The following is a 6,344-nucleotide window of genomic DNA, read 5'->3' on the forward strand; positions in this document are numbered from 1 at the left end:
CCAGCGGATTAGGGTCTGGCGAGGCTCAGTAGCACGCCTCTTTCCTACAACCGAGAACAGGTCGGGCCAATCGGGACACGGTATGCAATATGGGCGGGCTTTGGTACAGTGACGTTCAATGCTTGAGACCTTTGACTGACAGTAGCTCTGACCAATTGCGTCAAAGAGAAAATGTTTGAACCCGCCCCCCGGGAAATGAAATCCAAGTGGAGCCAGCCCAGACTAATATACCGCGACAGTGTTGTGTGATATTAGTCTGGTTTATTAGCCAGGCTACCCCAGGGGTCCTTGAGGAAGTTCCAGGGGGTCCCCAGCTAAATGATAGTTTGGAACCAAATAGACCCGTATGGGTCTGTAACTCTGAGAGTGTACAAATGGAACCAAATGGACCCTTAACGGGTCCATTTGGTTCCATTTGTAGGCTCTCAGAGTTAAATTAACATTGATTTTACAATATAATTTGGGGTCTCAGAGATAGAAATGCCATTAAATGGGGCATCATAGACTAATGCATGTCAAACTGGGGGTCCTTGAAATTAAACGGGTTGAGAATCACTGCTATAGAGCCGTAAAAATCTTCTCTTATGGGGGTCTCTGGCAAATATTTTCAAACGGGGGTCCGGCTTTGGGGGTCCTTGACATGAATACGTTTGGGAACCACTGCTATACATCATACAAGAGCGTCACAAGCCTCAGACCTTTCACAAGCAGTGAAAATAGCAACTCTACAAACTCACAACGTAGATTGGCATAATCTTTCTACATTCACTATCGAAGGAAAATAAAACAAAATCCACAAAATGATGTATAGCCTATATACATTCTTGATACATTATTTAAAACATATTACATGTGTGCTGTGTCAATATATGACACGCACACGCACACACGCACACACACACACACACACACACACACACACACACACACACACACACACACACACACACACACACACACACCAGCAGCACACACCAGCAGCACACAAGCTAGAGCAGGGACACACACGGCCCGTCATAAGGCAGTGCATATGAGTGCACGCATGAATGCACATATCAGCTTTGTTTTATGAAGTTGTGGAGTGGCAGAGTGTGTGTGCGTGTGCGTGTGCGTGTGCGTGTGCGTGCGCGCGCGCGTGTGTGTTTGTGTGTGTGTGTGTGTGTGTGTGTGAGTCCTTTGTACGCTATATATGAGCATGTGTCTTGGCAGCATGTGTGTGTGGTGGTGTGCTGGTGGGTCTCGGAATACAGAGATGGTGTGGTGGGGGTTGGTGGTGCAGTGTGTGTGTGTGTGTGTGTGTGTGTGTGTGTGTGTGTGTGTGTGTGTGTGTGTGTGTGTGTGCACACACGCGTGTGCGTTTCTTGGTACAGTAGTCCCATATGGCAGTGGACAGCAGTACTAATCATGGAAGTGGAGCAACAGGCCCGGCGCCTCACTAATCCTCAGCCTCACTTCGACACGTGCCACACTAATGTATACACCCACCCAGAGCATGCACGCACGGCACGCACGCACGCACACACGCACACACACACACACACACACACACACACACACACACACACACACACACACACACACACACACACACACACACACACACACACACACACACACACACACACACACACATACACACACACACACAGTACATGCAAAATGATATCATGTCATGTTCAATCATAGAACAAAATATTGACAGCCAGGCCAGTGCCCAGCATGAAGATATGCCTATAATATGTTGATTTCTTGACAGGAAGTAGCTCATAAAATGTCTACGGTGGATTTTTATTAAACAAAAACTTTACAGATTGAAAGAGGATAATTCAAGCTTTCCCTACAGCTGCAATGTTGGTGATTTTGACGTTGTTTAATATAATTAGAGAGGACTTTTCTGTTACCTATAGGTGTCACCTATAGGTATCACCTTGCTGGCAAGATGGCTGCGTTCTGAATATGGAGAATGGAAGTGTATTACCAAGGAATGTAAATGAGCGATCCAGGAACCCCGAGTTGGTGTTGGCTAGACCTCACTCTCGCAGCAACGGAACTGTAAATGAAAAAAATCACACCTGTGTGAAGTGAGGGGCGCTTTACCAACCCTTATCATCTTACATCATCGCGATATCATAACATAACATCATATGCCGATTTGCTCAGTGACAGACAAAACAAACATTAAACTCTGTTCATTGTTAATGGTATTTAATGTTTGTGTTAGTGACAAGAAAAACATTAAACCTGCAGGGCACGGCATGCCTCAGTGCCAACATCACTGGGAACAATGCATGACATGCAGGCACTCTGTTGGCGTACAGTAGCATGCAGAATCCATGCAGGACCAAAAGCATCTCTCTCCCTCAGTGTCTTAACCACCTGTACTGTAGTTGCCCGGGGTCCCCCAGGGCTCTATTCTAGGTCCGCTCCTTTTGCCCTTTATTACGTTTCAATGGAAATAGCAGATATACTTGAGCTGCTATCTCTACCAAATGTTTGCATATATTCACCAGATGTTTTATTGTGACATGATTAAAGACCTATACACTGAATACTGTATAGCAGTGGTTCCCAAACGTTTTCATGTCAAGGACCCCCAAATTGACACTAATTAGACTGCAGACCCCCATTTGAAAAGATATGCCAGGGACCCCCATAAGAGAAGATTTTTACGGCTCTACGGTTATTCCCGTTTAATTTTAAGGACCCCCATGCAGTTTGACATGAATATTAGTCTACGGACCCCCATTTAATGGCATTTCTATCTCTGGGACCCCAAATGATATTGTAAAATCAATGTTAATTTAACTCTGAGAGCGTACAAATTGAACCAAATTTGGTTCCATGTGTACACTTTCAGAGTTACAGACCCATAAGGGTCCATTTGGTTCCAAACTATAATTTAGCTGGGGACCCCCTGGAACTCCCTCGAGGACCCCTAGTGGACCCCCACTTTTGGAACTACTATAGGGTTCATGTGGTTAAAACTCAAATACACCTTGCATTTGGAGACACTTGCAGGCATAAACACACACACACACACACACACACACACACACACACACACACACACACACACACACACACACACACACACACACACACACACACACACACACACACACACACACACACACACACACACACACACTCACACACACATACACACAGACCGTAAGCATACACACAAAACCCTTTAGCTGTGACGCACACAGAGACGGAGCCACAATGGTTCTCTTATTGTTAATTGGCTGTTTAATCCTGAGGAATGCGTCTGATTAGTACTTGCAGTGGGTCAGGATCTTGCTCAACACTCTGCTTCACAATGAGCACTCTGTAGCGAAGATCTGAGCACACACGCGTGCACACACACAAACACACACACACCACACACACACACACACACACACACACACACACACACACACACACACACACACACACACACACACACACACACACACAAACACACACACACATACACACACACACACACACACACACACACACACACACACACACACACCTGCATACACAAGCTCGACCGGCCACACACATGCTCAAACGCACACACAAATTAAGGCACAATAAAGGTATACTGTAAAATAATGAGTGGTGATTTAGCTGTGACAGTGTGACATAAGGGTGAGCAAACGTGAAAAACACAGATGAGACACGTGGCCAAAACAACCTTATAAATATACATAGACAGGTTGGGGTCGCTATATCACGGCCCTCATGCACATCTAGAACACTGGTTCTCAAAGTGGGTGCTGCTGTGGCACCCTAAGGCAGTGGTTCTCATAGTGGGTGCTGCTGTGGCACCCTAAGGCAGTGGTTCTCATAGTGGGTGCTGCTGTGGCACCCTAAGGCAGTGGTTCTCAAAGTGGGTGCTGCTGTGGCACCCTAAGGCAGTGGTTCTCAAAGTGGGTGCTGCTGTGGCACCCTAAGGCAGTGGTTCTCATAGTGGGTGCTGCTGTGGCACCCTAAGGCAGTGGTTCTCAAAGTGGGTGCTGCTGTGGCACCCTAAGGCAGTGGTTCCCAAAGTTCGGTCCGGGGACCCCCAGGGGTCCTTGAAGGAGTTCCAGGGGGTCCATTAGGAACCAAATGGACCCTTATGGGTCTGCAACTCAGAGAGTGTACAAATGGAACCAAACGGACCCTAACGGGTCCATAAACTGACCCTAACGGGTCCATTTGGTTCCATTTGTACACTCTCAGAGTACTGAGTTAAATTAACTTTGATTTTACAATATAAACTGGGGGTCCCAGAGATAGAAATGCCATTAAATGGGGAACTGTAGCCTAATTCATGTCAAACTGGGGGTCCTTGAAATTAAACGGGTTGAGAATCACTGCTACAGCCGTAGAAATATCCTCTTATCCTCTTATCCTGGCATATCTCTTCAAATGGGGGTCCTGGAGCTAATTAGGGGGTCAATTTGGGGTTCCTTGGCCTGGGCCATGGCTCAGTGGTCCAGGCACCGTGGCTGGTAATCCAGTCTGGCAGTGTGCCGCGGGTTCGACTCCCGATCCCGACAGCCCTTACTGCATGTCTCCCCCCCATTTCCTGTCAGCCTACTGTCTGTCCCTCCATAAAAATATACTGGTAAAATAAAGGCGAAAGCCACCAAAAAAACATTTAATTTGGGGGTCCTTGACATGAAAAAGTTTGGGAACCAGTGGTATAGAGCGTTTCTATATTAGTATTCTGAGAATGAATGTGAATGTTCTCAACGGTGCTAATCGGTTGTAATGGAAACATTCTCTCAAGTTTTCCTTGTGACACATTCCCAAGATTTACATATTTATATTACATATTTAATACGTGCAGTAATATGACATAAATAAAGTAACATAGTAATTCAGGCAATGCCATTGATGAAAAAGGTTATTTACGTGACCTGAGCCAAAAATGTTTGAGACCCACTGATCTGTAACAAATACACCATACTGCATATTACTGCATACTGTAACATGAACGTACCTTATACTGTAGTCAACTTCATCCAAGAAGCAATGGCTGCACTAAATTAGAACAATACGTGTTAGGGACATGTGTACCAAATATTATGGTTTTTGGAGATTCTTTGTGTCTTTTGAGTCAACTGTCAACAGTTTAGGTGGCCATTTTGAATTTTGTCAATAACTCACTTCCTGTTTAAGATTTTTTTGGGCACCTCTTCTGGGATGTTTTAGGATGACCCAAGGGACATGTGTACTAAATGTCATGCTTTTATCCGCCATGTAACGTTCCAGACGGTATTACCCCCTACTAAGGCATGTTATAGAACAGTCTCTTCCAAAGTTTTTCAAAGACAGACACAGTGTAGATATGGAGGTTTTGTTTGACTCATTCCCATTCCCATTGCAATCAGAACTGCAGACTCACTCCCAATCTTCCTCCATAGTCTGAAAACTCACCTATTCAGATTCCATTTTAGCCCGTAGCACTCGCACAAGCCTCAACGACCTTACAGTTGTATGCAAACTTTGCAAAGTGTGTGTGTGTGTGTGTGCGTGCGTGCGTGCGTGCGTGCGTGCGTGCGTGCGCGTGCATGTGTGCAGCTGGTGAAATATAACTGTGTCATTTTGGTCTTTTTTTCAGCCCCCACGAATATATGCAAAACACAATATTAAAAGATTCATATTTTAAAAAATGTCATGGCATTTTGTCTCTCCATCTTGTGATGCTGATAAAAATGAACTAAATGTTAGTGCCATGTTCCAATGTTAGAACTGGAACACAACTAAATAAACTTTATCTGCTCCGAACATGCACTCGTCCCACCCATCTGACTGCCTTGAAACATGGTAGCCATTTGGGTGGGCCGCGAACACTTGCAAGCTTTTCAAATGGGCCCTGATCAAAGGGAAAGGGAATCACTAATCTCTAGATCATAATGTATAACATGTACTTATGGCACATGTACAAGGCTACCTATGGCTGACCAAGCAGAGCCTGGCTTGTAGCCAGCCCACTAGTGTGTTGGGGGTAAGCCTGTAGGGCTCTGTGGTGTGGACCCATCATTGACTCGCCTCTACAGGACGCCCTTGTGGCACAGGGGCAAACTTCTGTGGAGATTGGGGTTAAGATTTCTACACAGTGCCTCTGGTTTAGCGAGGCGCTCCAATGAACACATTAGACTAGGCTCTATGACTGTGCATGACAGTGGCCTATAGAGCGTCGCAGTCCCGCCTCCTACCCTGGCCTGGACCAGGAAATGATTCTCCGTTCATTTTCCTCATAGACATTTCAGAAAGTATTTATTTAAAGACGTTTACGCCGCGGACAAAGCCAACTCGAGTCGTGACAAATCATGACAACAAACACATTTTTTTGGGCC

This window comes from Electrona antarctica (genome assembly GCF_951216825.1).
Source record: "Electrona antarctica genome assembly, chromosome: 11".
NCBI lineage: Eukaryota > Metazoa > Chordata > Actinopteri > Myctophiformes > Myctophidae > Electrona > Electrona antarctica.